We start from the raw sequence: 18,719 nt of genomic DNA, 5'->3' as shown, positions 1-18,719 counted from the left end.
TAACTTGATCTCATCTGGCAAAGAGCTTATAAATGCCTTGCGTGTAAAATTGTTTAGGTTTCGATGTGAAATATGAATCTAAGTCACGTTCAATTCCTTTTAGTGATGTTAATCTAAGGTCATCATTATAAATGATAATCAAATGGAACTAGGTCAGGAGAATATGCAGGATGGGGCAAGATTTCCCAACCAATTTCTCCTAAGAGATCTTTTGCTGTGTGAGGATAAGCATTATTGTAATAAAAGATGACCCCCTTTTTTTTTTATTAAATAAGGTTGCTTTCATATCAACATGGACGAGAATACTGTATGAAAAATATAAATGATGCTTTAATGATCTGAAATAAAAAGTTATAAATTAATCATTGGTGATATATTTAAGTAATAACTATATGCATAAAATAAATTACAATCATTTAAGATGCCTCTTCTACAAATCGGCAAAACCTTTTGCACTAATCTCATATTTTAATTGGTCAGCATTTTATTACAATGTTTATTTTTATTTTTATTTTATTCATTCTTTTCTATTTTATTTTTTTTTTTTTTTTTTTGGTATTTTTTTTCTTTGCTTATTTCAAAGGAGTGATTGGTTTCCAGCAAATCCACCAAGAATCTGATATAAAAAAGAAACTCTTTTGGGAGACTCTTCTCTTTCTTATCTGGTGGGCGCCATGTAAGTACTCCAAAAACTCACCGTAAATGATTCAGAGAACATGATGCTTCTTTTTTTTTTTTTTCTTTTTTCTTTTTTTTTTTTACTCACGTTCACCCCTAACAAGGCATATCGCCATTGGACATAAAGAGATACTATTTAGGACCATGCCTAGGAAAGATTAACAAGATGTTAGTTTACATTACATTTAAACTTCTGCATATCAGTACAGTCAAGGAAGCAGGTAGCAAAAAGGGAATTCCAAATTCTAGCTATTTGAGGGAAGAAACTATTAGAGTATAAAGCTTTCTGGCATTTAGAGACCTTAACAGTGAAGGGGTGAGATTTTGTTGCTAAGTGGGTTTGTCAGGGATATGTACATTGAGAAGGCCTGAGTGCAACGAGTCCACCAGAGCACATTCCATTAAAATATTTGTAAAACAGACACAGAGATGCAACATTGTGGTGATGGGACAGGTGCTGGAGCTTAGTTGACAAAGTGAAATCTATTAGATTGAAAACTCTTTTTTGGACCTTATCAAAGAGGGAGAGGCTAGTAGTAGATGCACCAGCCCAGATGTGGCAACAATACTCCATGCATAGGTAAATGGTGGCCTTGTAGAGGCATAAGATACTTTCAGGTGTGAGTAGTCTTCTAGCTTGATAGAGGAAACCCACCTTCTTTGCAGCAGCCTTTGCATATCCTCAATGTATTTGTTCCAGCTCATATTGTCTGTGAATGTTAAGCCAAGGAGTTTGAAGGAAGAATTCTCAGATAGGGTGTTATTTGTCATGGATATCGATGGTTGGAAAGGTGTCTTGTAATTGTTAAAGATAAGCAACTTAGTCTTACTAGCATTAATGTTACCATCCATTTGTGGCCCCATTCCACTACGGTTTGAAGGTCATTTTCTAACGATTCTGTTATTGTCTTAGGTTTATGTACATCCATTCTTTCCTCATGCATGTTATCGAGCATTGTATCCTCAGCAAATATACCCATCTTGGACATAATATTATCAAGGAGGTCATTTATGAATATCAGGAATAATAGTAGACCAATGATCGACCCCTGAGACACTCCCAGATTAATGTTATGCTGCTTGGGTGTACGTCTATCAATGACAACTGGATGGTCCTATTGTCTAAGAAGGATCTAATTATATTTAGTATTCATCCTGTTATACTGTACGATTTAATTTTCATTAGCAGCCCTTCATGCCAGACTTTGTCAAAGGCCTTGGATACATCAAGGGCTTTGCCCGCCTCATCCAGTGCATAGTATATGTGTTCAGAGATGACTGTTAAAATATCTGCAGTAAAACGAGATTGCATAAATCCATACTGTTTGTCAAAGAGAAGATTTGCTCTCCAGACCTCTATGCTATGGTCCCCCTCGCCTAACTTTTACAAGAAACACTCGTCTAGCTGAAAACACTATCAATAATTCCCCCCACTCTTTATCTGTGCCTAAACCTAAACGTAGATTCCATGAACAAAGCTTCTTTCTTAGAACTGCACGCCTGTGGAATTGTCTTCCGTTTTCCTGCTTTCCGGCTGACTACAATATGGTTGTGTTCAAGTTTAACGTAAATAAGTTCTTGATGAGCCGTTCCATATAAGTTATCAAATTTACCGAATTTTCATTACTAATGATTACTATATTGTCCAATTTCTACTGTACACTCTTTAACCCTTATCCTTGAGTGGCCGCTTGGCCTTGATAATGTGGTGATGTCTGTAAAAAAAAAAAGAAGACCTCTTGATTAATTAAGGTCTCAATGATTTTAGCTTTACAAAAACTCAGCTGATGAAAAGAGCAGTCAATCATTATTCCATTTTTTGTCATCCTTTTTTATGTACTAACGAGTTGCCACTTATAAAGGTTCATAGGCCACTCGAGGATAAGAGTTAATGAATTTGTGAGGATTGATAAGAATGATTATCATTGGCCAGAAATTAGATTATTTAAGAGAATTATAATTCAAGAATTTGTTAACATTGGACTGAAAAATATAATCAGCTGGGAAATAGCTCCAGGGTACTGTATTTAACGATTGATAGTTCTTGAAAAGAAACTTTGTTCATGGAAGTTCTGTTTCGTTTTAGGTACACAGAGAGAGAAAAATTATTTACGGTTGTTGTAGCTATTAAGTTGAGAAGAAAGTTCTTATAGAATTTGTAATTATGATTTTGAATGATGTATTTTCAAGTTTTCGTTATAATACATTTACTTATATATCATTTTGAAGAGCCTTTCTTTAGTTGTTTAAATTACAATCGTTTTAAAACAATTATGTATTCTTTTCAGGACGTTGATGGAAAAAAAACAAATTTGCATAATTTTCTTATTTCAATTCAAACTAGGCTGAAAAACTGCTGAAACAGCTTGCAATATCAATGAAGCATTTGGCCCAGGAACCACTACTAAACATACAGCACAAGAAATTTCGTGGCAGCGATGAGAGTCTTGAAGATGATGAGCATAGTGGTTAGCCATCGGATGTTGATAACGATCAATTAAAAGCTTTAATTGAAGCCAATCCATGCACAACTGTTCGAGAACTTGCTTCTAAATTAGACATAATATATACGACGATTTCCAACCATTTGAGAGAAATTGGAAAGACAAAAAACTTGATGAATGGGTGCCTCACAAATTGAACTACAACCAAAAGAAACGTTTTTATGAAGCGTCATCTTCCCTTATTTTATGCAATAAGAACGACCCATTTCTCGACTGGGTTGTGACTTGAGATGAAAAGTGGGTTCTTTATGACAACTGGCAATGCTCAGCTCAGTTGTTGGACACTGACGAAGCTCCACAATACTTCACGAAGTCAGAGTTGCACAAAAGAAGGTCATGCTGACTGTTTGGTCATCTGTCACCGGTATCATCCATTACATTTTTTTGAATGCAGGTGAAACCATTACGGCAGAGAAGTACTGCCAATAAATGGATGAAATGCATCAGAAACTTCGACAACAACACCCAGCATTAGTCAACAGAAAAGGCCCAATTCTCCTTCACAACAATGCCTGACCACACATTGCTAAATCGACCCTGCAAAAGTTGAACTCTGCCTCATCCATCATACTCTCCAGACCTCTCACCTACTACCACTTTTTCAAGCATTTTGACAACTTTTTGCATGAAAAATGCTTAAAAAACCTAAGCGATATCGAAAATGCCTTCAGTGACTTGATCACACTAGAATGCAAGATTTTAAGTTACTGGTATAAATATACTTGTTTTGCATTGGTAAAAGTGTAGTATTGGGAATCCCAGATTAAATGCTATATAGGTAGTTTTAGAAATAGAAAGATATATAAATATATTTTCATTTCCCATCAGCGAGTTAGCAGGGTCAAAAAAGGTTAGGTTTGGCAGGCATCAAACTCAAGTCACCCTTGAACAACCTAGATAGAATGCACCGGAAATTAGGGGTGACACGGGATTGTGGTCGTAGGCTTCCGGTTGACAACCACATGGGCTGAGAGTTGGTCTAGGCAGCAGATGAAGCAGACGGGAAGTTGGGTCCCTCCCGACAATCAGGGTCCAAGATGATAGGCTTGCCTTAAATAAAAGATTGAAGCTTCAAATCCCATCTTGTTGTTCATTAATGAATCTGTCTGCAGTGACCACTCCCCAACAAGATGGCAGACCAGCGACCAGAAGATATCATCCGCTGGTCAAGGCAACCAGATATGTTCACATTACATTGCGCATACACGTCTCGGAAACCTTCCAGGGCAGAAGAAACGGTGTAAGAATAAGAATACACACCCACACACACATATAACAGTGAACTGCACGTAAGATAAATAAGAGCATACACACCCACACACGTATATGTAAGAACGGTGATAAACACACAAACCCGTAAAAGTAAACTTAACATAAAAGTACTCGTAACAAGAAAACGTAAAAGAGAACGATTAGTAACAGAAACGTTTAGCAGTAATAAATAAGTAATAATAAACACACAAACACAAAAGTGTGTTGATTCTGATGGTCCTTATTTCGATCAATAAATTTTTGTTTTAGCCGAAATATGTTCATCTGAATTTAAAAGTTAAAAATCGCAAGAATTTTCTTGTCAACCTGATAGATGAGTTCTTGTGAATGTTTTACCGGGGAATCCATACATTGGAGTTCAGTCGAGCACTTACCATGCAAATGAAAGATAGAGTAGAAAAAAAATAGCAATTAGTTTCTTCTGTGAAAAAGAAAGGACATTTTCCACAAGGTTTTGGAATCGGTTTTGTAATCTGTTGAGACAAGAAAGGATATTCTGATCAGCACCTCCTTGTATGTGTCAAGAGTACTCCATTCTTAAAACATATTATTATATTATTATGCAAGTGAAGAATTGTGTCAGGAGTGAGATACTTTCTGGAGTAGTAAAATGGTTCAACCATTTTTCCAGCGACCTTATCATCATCATGCAGTTCGTCAATTTTGATGATGACTAGTTGGGACCTCAGTGTTTTATCCCTTGGTGTTGGCGTAGTCTCACTCCATCACCACAGGACTTTCCACCTTGGCTCCAAACTTGCTTGCGCAGTTTAGGTGCAATATCTGTTGCGCATCAGATAGACACCTTCTGAACCCTGAATGCTCATGTCCAGTGGAGCGAACCCACGACAACTGGCAGCAGAGAAGGCCGCAGCTTCTGGCCAAAAGTAATCTCAGTGAGGTAAACTGTCACCCTATCGTGTCCGCTACTACGCCATTGTGTGTGCGTTTGAATTCTTAATCCAACAGGGGTATGTGATACGTCTAGTGTGTTAGGTATAAGTTAGTGTTAAGTTCATGCTGCATGCCTTCTCGCTTCCAGCTAACACTGCTGGCTAACCTCGTGGTGAAAAGGGAGTAGCTATGCATAAGTCTTCCCTGCCAGTACATAGCCTCTCTATCATGAAGACTCCTAGAGTGCCTTCACGTTGGCCACACATGGTAACTGGTTGCCTTGCGGCCCCAGGCTAAACTTGTAGGAGATCTCGGAGTAGTGTTATGGTCCACCGATGTGTGGGCATGCCATGGCACACTACCAATCCCTACCCCACTGTCTTGTGGGTGCCCTTGGTTGGGCGAAGACTAGAGGAACCAACCCCAAAATCAAACACCACTGCCTTGTGGGCCTTATCACAGCAAAAGGCTAAGAGATGGGAATTCTGACTTCAAATCCTACTGCTGCCTTGCAGCTTTCCTTAAAAGACTAAAGAACCTTATCCAGCGACCTTAACAATAGATTTAATGTAAGTCTTCCATTTGAGCTCTGGCATAAAGGTTATCAAAGCAGGGGGGGGTTCTTCTAGGAGAGAGCCATTCATTTCAGTTGGGGTAAAGTGAATATCCAAGCATTAGTGATGAAAGAAACTAAACTCAGTTTTAGATGTATTAAAATTAATCAGCCACCTTCTTCCCCATTGAACTACATGTGTTACGTTGGAAGAGAAAAAAAACATTAAGACTCTTCAAAATGTTGCCATAGATGACCGTGTCATCTGCATAAATGTTAATGAGTGAATTTAGAATGTGATTTTGGAGATCATTAATAAAGATCAAGAAGAAGGTTGAGTCTAAAATAGATCCCTGGGGCATGCCAGCATTGATTCCATGTGTTCATCAACGATTACTTTTATAAACTTATTAGAGCGAATGATTGAAAAGACACTTTCAGATATTCAAAGCTAGCTTCTTGTTGTGGCCCTAGAAAAAGAGTTATAGAGGAAGACGTGAAGAACAGGTTTAGGAAGAAAGAATATATTGTACAAGAAAGTAAATACAAAGAAAGGTTGTTGGTATTTCTGATTGTTAACTTAGACTTGCATCAGGTTGGGATATTTCCACCACAAGAGTATTAACAAGCTTGTGATTTATATAGTGGTTATATAATATAGTGGTTATATAATATAGTGGTTATGTAATATAGTGGTTATATAATATAGTGGTTATATAAAGAATCCATTATGAGTGAATGGGTAAGTTTCCATAACACTTATGAAGCAAACTTTTGTGCTAAACCCTATCAAAAGCGCTTGATATGGCAAGAGCTATTGCTCTAGAGATAAAGCCTCTGTCAGTAGATTCACTGATTCTGTTTACAGCCAACACATCAGCAGTTGATCTTGCAGAACCAAATCTATATTTTCAAACATATTTAATTCAATATGGTAAACTTTTTTTTTTGTATGGCACAATCATGTTGACACACCGGTTCTTGCCAGATCATCGAAGTTAAGCAACGTTGAGCATGGCCAGTACCAGATGGGTGACCATTTGAGAAGGTTAGGCGCTGTATGTACCTTCTGGGAAGTTTGGGCGTGGGGCCAGCATCCTCACCCTGTAAAAAGAACTCCTTGCTACAAAAGCATCTACAAAGTTGTAGATGGCCTATGCCCCTCCAGGGGCTCAAGGCTATGGATGGATGGAAACATTTTGTGTTTATTTAATTTGTTAATTGTATTTCTCATTTCAGGTTCAGCAAACCGAATTTATTGTGTGCTAATTAATGTATTAAAATTACAACCAGAATCGAAAGTGAACCAGATTTTCATCCAAATTTTCTGTTATATGCGAGTGAGTAAAATATTTTTTTTTTGTACTGAAAGCTTTACAGTTCAATTCCTAGCAACATATCATTAGTGCATTTTATAGAGCAAATACAATATTATCAAATTAGAAAACGCTTGTCTCTATAATTATATTGTAATGATTAGCATGCACATTCAGCTTTGAGCCACCATTCTTCTTCTTCTTCTTCTTCTCCTTCTTCTTCTTCTTCTTCTTCTTCTTCTTCTCTTTTCTGCCGGTTGATATATTACTGAATATGAGGAAATGTACATGACATATATATAAATATTGCAGAATTAAGAATTTTTTTTATTCAATTTATAACATTATATAATCAATTCTTTATGTTGCAATATTTTAAATTATAAATTTATTATATTTTTTACTAGAATATCTTGTCCTTTTCTTTTTCAGCTTTAACAACTAGTCCTTTACTTTTCCATGTTCAAGCTTAACCATATTACTTTTCATGCTCGCATTTTTTCTATCGCAATATATATATATATATATATATATATATATATATATATATATATATATCCATCTGCTGGAGGTTATGGATCTTGTCTGCCTCTCTTTCTAGTTGACAAGTGTTAAAACTGTTATCTTTATATTTTTTCTCATAGGTAGTCTAATACAATTATGAAGAGAAAGATGACGACCATTTTTTGTCGCTAAGAGTTGCTTCTGACAATGTTCAGAAGGGGTGAAAACAAAGTGTCAAATGTTCCTAGCAAGAACTTACATTATATCTGTCAATCCAATTGACTTTAAAGATCCATTTTTCTTTTTTTTTTTCTTTTTTTTTTTGGAAGTTGCTTCAGACAAAGCATGAGGCTAATTGATGTAAGGAGCTAAATATATGAAAGATGATTAACACAAAGAAAGGAAAGGATTATTAACGTTAGTTTTGAAAAAAAAAAACTAAACAAAAAAAAAACAAGGCTATAAATAGGAGGAAAACAGTCAACAAGAAAATACTTCTATAAACAGACAGTTCTTGAAAAGAAGCTGTTGGCATAAGAACATATATCATAATGAAATATCTAAACAGCAAATTCATGAAGACCACTAGACCAACGAGTCAAACAAGCTGAAACAAAAGAAGCAGGAAATAAATGAAACAATTCTGAGTTGCTTTTGACTATCTTCAGAAGAGGTGCAAAATGTGCAAGTACCTCTATCTAGTATGGCACAATCACGTTGACACACCGGTTCTCTCCAGATCACTGAAGTTAAGCAACGTTGAGCCTGGCCAGTGCCAGATGGATGACCATTTGGGAAGGCGAGGCATTGTATGTACTGCGAGGTAAAATATCTGATTGAGAAACTGGCATGGTCTATCCTTTTCTCGAGGATAGATGGGATTCTCTTAAACCATGGTAGGCACCCCATCTAGTGATGGTGTCACAATAAAAAATACTCTTGATAGCCTTGATGAAGCATCAAGTATTCAGCTACCAACAAGATTTGAATTACACTACAAACTCGTGTAATGAGTTTAATCTTGGCTGCGGCCACACTGAATGGATGAAGGCCTCTGTCTAGCAGAATCTGATTTAATTATTATATGTTTGGCTAGTAGCATTTCAATTGCAATTGAACCCACTTCAAATCATTTTTATGTCACTTGATTAAACTAACCAATCAGATTCATCCATGCTGATTCCAAATTATATCACTTGTCAATCATATGAAAATAACATATATTTGGCAAATCATAAATGTACATGTAATTTACAAAATAATATTACTTCAAAAGGATATATAACAAAAGAATTAGTAACTTTTGCAGTCAAGTATACATAGCACATATGATAGCACATATGATATGTAAATCACTTATTTGCATATTTTTTATGACAGTTACTTGAGTATCTCTTATATCTTATTAGAGTTAATGCATGGAAGATCTGTACTTATGTTCATTTTCCAGAGAACTTTGCCATATGCTTGTAAATAAAATTCCGACACTTATTTATAAAGCAAATACAACTGTTATCTTGTTGGGCCAGCTTTTTGGTGGCCATTTTCTGTAACAAAATCTCCTTTATATGCTGATGTAAAGGAGTACATTCGGGTTACTCTTTACAAGAATATGATTGGCTGGTTCGCCCTTAAATTCTGATTTATAGAGTTGCCTGGGAGAAAAATCGAAAGGTATGCTGAAAGCCTCATGCTAAGGATATACCAACTCTGATCACAAGCACTCATTCAATAAAGCGGCTTAGTAGATTATTACTTGAATAATAGTCATGGCCACTCAGCTACTTAAAAGGAATATATCTCTTTTACAAGACATATCTTTCTTCACATAGCTGGACTCTGGTAGCCGGGATCTTTTTAAAGTTAATAATTTTGGGCATATGATTTTTCTCAGGGTTCAAAAACTTTTTGTTATTCATATATTTGTGATTTGTGAGGAGTATCTGTAATGTTGCTATGAATAATCTTAACGCATCATTTCTGCGTGAGATCTTGAGAGAAGGAGGCATGAAAGAGACCTGAATCAGGATAGATTTGATGGAATCGAATGGAAATATGATCGATTATGGACAAATGTAATGTAGCAAGACATACAAAAACAAACAGACTTAAAAATAAATCAAAGTGGAATGAAATGCCACAAGGAGGGAAATCAAGTACAATGTGCTTTGGTAAAATAAAGGAGTTGCAAAATCAGGATAAATCTCACAATGTCTAACATCTACAAGCTGGAGAAAATAAAGTGCCCCATCTTGCAAAAAATAAAAAAAAATTGGAGGGCATACCAACAAAGTTTCCTGCTATGCACTCATCTCCTTATATTATCCAGATTTAAACTTCATCTTTAAAACCGACATTACACAAAATGGCCAGTCTACAGAAATCCCTAGCTGAAACCCAATTGGTTATAAACAAATGCAGAAAGACATGTAGAAACAAGCTGAACTCAAAATTAGACTAAACTGGGATAAAATGTTTTGAGAATGGTAATCAAGCTCAACATACTGATAAAATAGAGAAAGCATATGATCAGAATTTATTCCACAAAGTCCCACCTCTTCAACCGCAATTCTCTTTATTAAGAGCACAGAGTTCCAAAAGGAGAGTAAGTGTTCTCCAGCAAACAACAAGGGGGTCGTCCAGAAATTTGACACAGATATCTGTGGAGTACTTTGGTCATCAACTAATATAGATCCAGAGTATTCTGATTGACTGAAATTAGAGCTGAAACCTATATAAGATGCTGAGTTTTTGCATGTGTAAAAAGAGAAGTTTTGTCATATCGTGTGTAGCACTTGATGTTCAAAGAGACAACCTGGAGTTGGTATTAGCTGTCTGAGCTGACGACATGATGTAAAAGTATCTGAAATTGGTCATGAAGCCAGTGCATCACTAAAGACCTTCCTTAATGCGTCTAGAAAATGTATTTTTGGAATATTTTAACTTTTAAAACTTCTTTAAGAAAATCAAGCTGTTGCATTCTCTTTCCTTGTTAGTGTCTCCGGTTCAAATGTCACAAGAGGTAAACAATAAAATATATAAAATATAAACGATCTATTGTAAACGATCAATTATAAACAATTAATTTTTTTTTTTTTTTTTTTTATTACATTTTCACCCCAAACAAGGCAAATTGCCACTTTGGTGTAGGGGGCTACTATCAGGGGCAACAACTACTGGGGTACTATGTAGGGATTTGGGCAGCAAGGTGTCGGTTCACGTTACACTTGAACTTCTGCACGGCAGTACTGTTGGGGAAGCAGGGACCTGGAATGGAATTCCAGAGTCTTGCGGTTCTGGGGAAGAAACTATTGGAGTAAAAAGATCTTTTACATCTAGGGATCTCTACAGTGTGGGGGTGGGATTTAGCAGTCTGTCAGGTTTGTCGAGGGTGCTCACGTCGTGGGGGCACAAGTGATTGCAGTTCGTCAGAGCATTCACCACTAAAATACTTGTAGAAAAGGCAGAGGGATGCAACATTTCGTCGATGGGACAGAGGCTGAAGCTTAGATGCCAGTTCAGGGCCTATCAGGTTTGCGACTCTCTTTTGAACCTTGTCGTGTATAAACAATCAATTATAAACGACCAATTATAAACGATCTTTTATAAACAATCAATTATAAACAATCAATTAAACACAAGTTTAATTGTTGGTTCGCACCTTTCCCATGAAATTGTTCTTCAACTATCAGTGTTAATATTATGTAAAAGCCCTCTTTATAGAATGAACAGATAATCAGACTCGATGGATCTGATGGGATTTGGCAGTAATAACAATAATGAAATCATTGTGCAATAAAACTCATCAAAAGTACATATACACATAATAGAGAAGATCATGTGTAGTTTTGACAAATTTGGGGAAGCATAAAGATTTTAAAGGGTGTGGAGCCAACAACTCAGTTTATTTCATGCTTCAGCAGTTCTGAGCATAAAAAAATGTTTCCGGAAGTCCTGAGAGCTGTGTTCTTTTCTGACTTTGTAGACATGTCCATGTGTGCTTAGGCACATGAAGGTAAAAAAGGTGCTCCAGATTGATTAATAATTTTTTAGGTGTTGACTAAGTGAGTTGCTAGACAGCGGAGCTTGGATGAATCCAAGATCAAGAAAGTGAAACTTTCAGGGTATGGCAGGTGTCTGAGGAAGAGTATTTGCTGGCTTGCAGATATTTGTAAAGTTTCAAGAAGTTTTTGGCAAAAAATTGTCAATATTAGACTTAAAAACGAGTATGTTGCAGTCAGCTGGGAAGAAATCACAGATGGGAAGTTGTGTGAAAGAAACTTTGTTCGTGGAAGGTCTTTTTAGTTTTAGGTACAAAGAGGAAAATTTTTTTTTAAAATGTTTACAGTGGTTGAGGTTGCTCGTTTGATAATCAAGTTAATTTTTAAGTATAAAGCAAATCTATAAGCGATGCATTTTGAAAGAAAGATGGGTATTTCTTAGAAAGTGTTGTGGTGTGTCCACCCTACGGATAATAATTAACTTTTTCACTTATTATAAAGACTGGGAGAATATGTCTCCGATCATTAGCACACAGTTATGTTCCAGTTTTTATTCGTGATAGTTGGACACTTCATTTGTTGTATTTGCTTTGCTGTTCGGTTTTGTTTCCAATAATTACTGAATTGTATCTTCTGAACCCTTATGAGACTATAACAGAATGAAAGTTTATTAATCAAAGTTCCATTAGTGTTAGATATACAGAGGAAGAAAGGGAACTTCGTTGCAACAGTTCGTTGCGTATTAGAACTGTACAATTTGATCAGAAATGTCCTTTTTGCGAAGAAGCGAAAAAGTTCTTTGATTGAAAAGTAATAAATGTTCTGAGAAGGCTTGGTTGGCCAACGCATATGCAGATGTGGTCATATAATCAGCAATATAAAATATATTCCAAGTGGGGCTCGTATATATCTGTGCACTGTCAGAATTTAAAAAAAAAAAAACGAAGTGTTTCGGCAGTGAATTCACGTCTCCTATTCAGCCAGAAGTTTCTAACTGAAATAAGTTTCACTGTTGATGAAATCCTGGTGTGAGCCAATTCTTACAAGAAACAATAAAAAGATTTGCAATGAGTTTGGCAGTGTAGGGATGGAGTTAATTCAAAATAGTCTAGAAGAAGCTGATCAATTATTATTTAGTTATTTGCAAGTAGAAAATTCTGGAGCTGAGTGATCAAAAATATCTACTAATAATAATAATTAAAAAAAAAGCAGAAGTTATAGCTTGTTGACTCAGAATTTATATAGAAGCTTTATGTCAATTTGATGTTTGTATATGGTTTAATTTGTGCTCATTTTTGCATTAAATACTAATGCCTATTAATTCTTAACTGTGCATCAAACGGATACCATATTACTTAGTTCACTGAACCTTATCATAATAAAGGTTCATACAAAATTTCAGCCAGATTAGACCAGTAGTTTCTAAGAAAAATTAGAATGGACAGACAGACAAACAGACAGACTAATAGAAATATAGATAGATATAATAGGCAAAAGGCCCTAAAAATTCTGGGAGACAATGTTCATCCTCTGTCTATCCTTCTCTTAACTAGATGCATTTTGATCCATTCATACTTGATCTCAGCTCAAAGGACAAGAATTTGCACTAATTTCTCGAATCAATGCTAGTGTTTCATTTTCTCAGTGAGGCAGTTCGGGCTCAATTTTACTCAGAATGTTCTTATGGTTTAATCAATTCTTTGTAATTAGCAGGGTGTTACATACAGAATATAAATTTGTAAAGAGATACGTGATTTATATAATCATAAAGATATTTTTCCTCTATTTTAACAGGCGTTCATGTCTCCATCTCAAGGGACCATTGATTTGCTCCTTTTTCTGTTTGGTCACCCTCAAATTTTTAAACACCAAAACATGACCTTGAGCGGCGACAATATCACCAGTCAGACCTCCACACTTCAACCAGCATGTGACTCTGCAAGAAATCATGCTATTAGCGAAAGACGATATTCTTTAAGAGTGGACAGCAAGCGTACCATTGTAAACATGTCTTCATCAGTGCCTTGATTCAGTTTTGAAATAGAATTTACTTGTTAATTAATTTTTAGCTATTCCCGGCATCTACCATATAAAGTTATCTTGTCGGATTTTCGAAGTAAGACCCAAATAGCATTTAAACTAACAGATGAAACTTTCCTTCTGACTAGTCAGTTTTTATTTGTTAATGTTGTATCATGCTATTGGCAATATAGTACTTAGCTACAATTTATTTAAAAAATTACTTTGTCTTGCTCAGACGACTGGTTATATGAAATATTTTAAAATAAGCACCTAAATAAAGATAAGCAAAGAGTATAGCTTATTTATTAATCAATATAATGGGTGTTGCCTACACTTAAATATGTAAAGGAAATAAAAATTAAAAACTAGAATGACTTCATTGCATCCCGGCCAACGTCTGGTAAATACAGCCAAGTATAAGGTATACTTTGTTTGCTGATGTTTAACGACCTTTAAAGGTCATCTCAGATCAATGCATATAGCATAGAGGTTTTTAGGAGTGTTTTCTTGTTAGCATCCTTAATAAAACAAATGTCGATCACAAAAGCATAGAACAAATAACAAAACTCGTTTTAAAACAAAACAATGAAAGGATTTATTTGGACAACAGAAAGTTGAACATTGAACTGTGTTCATGTTGATAAAGAAGGAATAGAATATTTTTGGAGTCTGTCGGTTAGGAAGCCGTTCTCTGTGGAGTCCCGGTTTAGCAGCAGTTATCTTCTGTGAAAATCGTCGATGCTGCAATATCAAGTGGACAAGGACGAGAGAGAACGGAGAGAAGTGTCCGGATTTGCTGCTGGTTAAGTTCTCTCACCTAGCTGACTGCCGTTCCCAAAAGGGGCTAAAGAAGTTCCTTAGGGGACAGCTGAATCAATGCGCCCTACCAGCTGATTAGTCAGTGTGTGGCCGAATCACTCAGTGAGTAGCATTGATTCACAAGAGAAAAATATGCCTTTATTTGTGACTGCTACAGCTCATTTATAATTCGGAAGTTATTCTTTGTAAACAAACCAACATGTTATTTTTCGCAATTACCAAGAATTAGGGAATTCTCCAACTTTAATGAAATTGTCAACAATTGTTCGATAGATGATATATTTTATAAGGAATAGCACTCTTCAAGTTTAACGCCATGACAATTGCCAAATGTTCAGAAGTTTGATAGAATTTATGTTTGACCAGTTTAATGCATGCTTTGTGAAATGTTTTTACTATTAAAAGTGACTTCTTTTCTGGCATTATAAAAGTAAAAGAACAAAAAATGAATTTAAAAAAATAAATGAGACCTCCACAGTGCTGCTGTATCCATAGCCCTCTCCCCTAAAGAGCATTTCCCACCTCCTTACCTCACTGGTCTTTTATCCACATCGATATTTGTTGTGTCCTCAAAGAGGCATACTAAAAACAAAATAAACACGTATTGAAAAGAAGAATAAAGTTTATATTACACTAATCCAATATCGCTGATGTAGCTCCTGCTACTGGATTCGGTATATATATACTACCCATATAAGTATGAGGTGGCACAAGGCCGGCATGTGTGAAGAGAGAGCCAATATCCCTAAAGAAAAGGCACTCTGGCCTTATGGAAATTGTCTGGGTAGCCCCGTCTGCATTTCTCAGTTGGGGAACCTTATGCAGCAATAAACTAAATCTTTCCCAAAGAGAGACAGTATGGTCTGAGAGCGTAGACCTTCTAGGACTAGTCAGGACTAATACCTCAGATGAAAGACTACAGAGTTGGCCTAGTTTCAGTCAGACTGATTGTCGTGAATGGATCTTTAACTGGTATATACTGGCCTTAAGTCTGATACTTGACTGGCTAGTATTTACTTTTATACCACTGCATGAAGATGTGACACAAGGTTGGAAGGTGGGGACACTCAAGCCAATGCCCTAAAAGGATGGGCCTATTAAAAATTGGCTGGGCAGTCTCATTGACATTCCTCAGTTGGGGCACCTCAGGCAGTAAGCAGTAAGCTTGCAGCTCCCCAAAGAGGGGAGCCAAGGCCTGGGAATGTGGACCTCCTAGGACTATCCAGGACCAATACATAAACTGGACAGAATAAAGGCCACTGAAATGGTCCAGTTTCTGCCTGACTGATTGTCAAGAATGGTTTGAGATCTGCTACTCAACTTACTGAGTGGATTACAGTCAAAGTATCGTATACTTATTGGAAAAGTCCATTGTGTATCCAAATAAGGATAATATCACAAAACTATTCCTATTACATGTTGCCTGTATGTGCCCTTGGCCGTTTTCAAACATATGTGTTCAAGTATGTGCACTGATCTTTAGTGATTTTGAATATGAGGACAATAGTCTGAAAAGAAATAGTTTAAATAAGGATGGAATTTCTCATTCCTGAAATCCAAACAAGGACAATTGCACAGGTTTTATTTAAACTTTAAACTTAAAAAAATGTCTAGGAAGCCAAAAGTATTTTGGCATCATGCATCAAAATGTTTGTTAGCCACTCTGTAGTCATTTATTTTAAATTTTCAGCTAAAATTAAAATTTGTATCACCAATCTGAAACCCCCTATCTTGTTTGGAACATTGATTGCTTGGAAAATCATTCAGAGATGTGTAACTAAATGAATACCCGTCATCAGACGCCTTGCTTCTTGTAGCTTGGATTCATTGGAGCTTCAATGTTTAGCATTAGGAAGTGACTTAGTAAACTCCCACAAAATTATGAACCACAATAATAAACTACAATAATATCAGAGCGTCTCCATTTACATTGAACATCTACCGAATGCCAACATCAATATATTACATATGAATGAGTCTCCTGTGGAATTTCCACGGATCCTGCTAGTGACAGATTAATTAAAATGCTATTTTTAACTTAAATATGACAAACTAATGAAAATTCAATTTCAAACTTAAGCATAACAGACTAATGAAAATTCAATTTAGAACTTAAGTATCACAGACTTCAAACTTAAGCATGACAGATCAACGTAAATGCTATTTCAAACTATTCTTTTTTAATACATTTTAAGCAGTCATTTGACGATTTATTTTTTTTGCAGTTCAGCTGACGAAATTGTATTTTTTGTAATAAAAATTCTATTTTTTGTAATAAAAATTCTATTTTTTGTAATAAAAATTCTATTTTTTGCACCAATTTTCAAAATATTCTATTTACCTTCTTTCCACACATGTTTTGGTTTGGTGAAAGTGTGTCTGTGGAACGTACTGGATTCGAACGTAGCACACCTAGATTTGCAATTCATGGCGATAACCACTTTGCCACCATCACCATCATTTTCAAATTAGTTTTGAATTATAACGTTCCCAATTATTTTTCATTATGTACCCCATATTATGGATACATACGAACCCCGCAATTATTCATATATCTCCCCACAAACACAATTTTTCACATACAGACATATGCACCCTACACACACACACACACATGCAGACACACACACAAACATACACATTAACGCATACACACACGCATACGCACATACACATAAACGTGCCCCCTCCACCCACACAATTAGCCATACGCAACCTACAAAGTTTTGACAATTCAGTGAATTGTCACTGAAACTTGACTCCTATTTAGATGTTTTATTACATCAAGTTTTTTTGGCACTTTTGGCCAAGATCAAAGTGTAGTATCTATTCTTCAGATGCTGCACTTCCATTACTTGTTCTCTTTCGGTGGAGGAGCAGTCCTTCACGACTGAGACAATTTTTATTTTTGTACCTTTTCTCCACGTTAAAAAACGACCCTGGTGTCCCGTGGGGAGGCATTGTAAATAGGTACATCAAGTTTTTCTATAATTTCTACATTATATTTGTCACCTAAAATCTGGTATTGTTAGTTGGATCAGGTCATTAGTTTATATGGACTGTAACAATGCGTTTTTGAAACAAGCGGGCATAGTTTGTATAATGTTTGCATAAATAAAAAATGTAATACTTTATATATATATATATATATATATATATATATATATATATATATATATATATATATATATATAGACATTATACAATTAGCAATTCAGAAAATCGTACCTGGTTTTTGTCTAACTAACCCACTGGCAGTTTTAAAAAAAAAGCAATGCAGCTTTAGGTGTGTCAGAAACTTCGTGAAAATATTGAATAATTCGACCCCCCGTCTTTCCCAGTTTATAACTACTCAAAAAATGTAATTCAAACCCTAACTTTTTTTTCAATTAAAGGAGCAAGGACCAATGTTTCATTGAAAAAAAGCAAAAAATATAAACAACGTGGTTTAAAAAAAAAAAAAAGGTTTTAAACTTCGGACTTTACAGGTAAATTTCCAAAAACTGTTCTTTTTTTTGTTTTAAATTAGAATATATTATTTATTGATCTTTTATCTTCAATTTGTGATATATAAAACTTTGGCACATAAATTATTTACTTTTTAATAGACATTTCAAAATAGGAGGGGGAGGCGTGAATTAAAAAAAAACGTTTGTCTAAAATATTACATTCTGTTTATTGGAAAGAGCATAAAATTTCACATTGACCCTGAAAATATCGTAAAAATAGAATCAATAGAAAAATTTTGATAGATTTTTAAAGTTTAAAACTTAAAAAATACTGAACTCGTAAAATTCAATTAATTTCATTACTGTTTTTTAAAAAATAAAAAGAATATTTCTATTACTTTTTATACAACTTTAATAGTTTATTTTGGAAGTATAATCCATAAAGAAAATAAACAACCCACTTTTAAAAGAGAAATTACGAGTTTTTTATATTTCATTCGCAGTTTCGTGTTAGGGGTGTCAAAAATTCCTACAAAAATTCTTATACACCTAATGCAGCTTATAGGTCAGAACGGGCATCAGCCATCCATCCAACGGAGGAAAACGTTTTTGAAAATCTTTTTCAAGTGTTGGAATTGCATCTATGCTGATGATGATGTAGGATCTAACCTGAACATAAACTGTTAAACTATCTTCCATAATAATCG

General features: G+C 35.3%; 1 long non-coding RNA gene across 1 annotated transcript; it reads left to right on the top strand.

Annotated features, from left to right (window-relative positions):
* The first annotated feature begins 581 nt into the window (after positions 1-581).
* Positions 582-17,047, top strand: LOC145239879 (uncharacterized). The gene is made up of 3 exons (XR_013862388.1): positions 582-676; positions 7,141-7,241; positions 13,517-17,047. It is a non-coding gene; the product is annotated as an uncharacterized LOC145239879 (long non-coding RNA).
* Positions 17,048-18,719: the final 1,672 nt, after the last annotated feature.

The sequence above is a fragment of the Euprymna scolopes genome, chromosome 19 (assembly GCF_053919585.1).
Source record: "Euprymna scolopes isolate OS-2025 chromosome 19, ASM5391958v1, whole genome shotgun sequence".
Classification (NCBI taxonomy): Eukaryota; Metazoa; Mollusca; class Cephalopoda; order Sepiida; family Sepiolidae; genus Euprymna; species Euprymna scolopes.
This window is presented reverse-complemented; position numbering and strand designations above follow the sequence as displayed.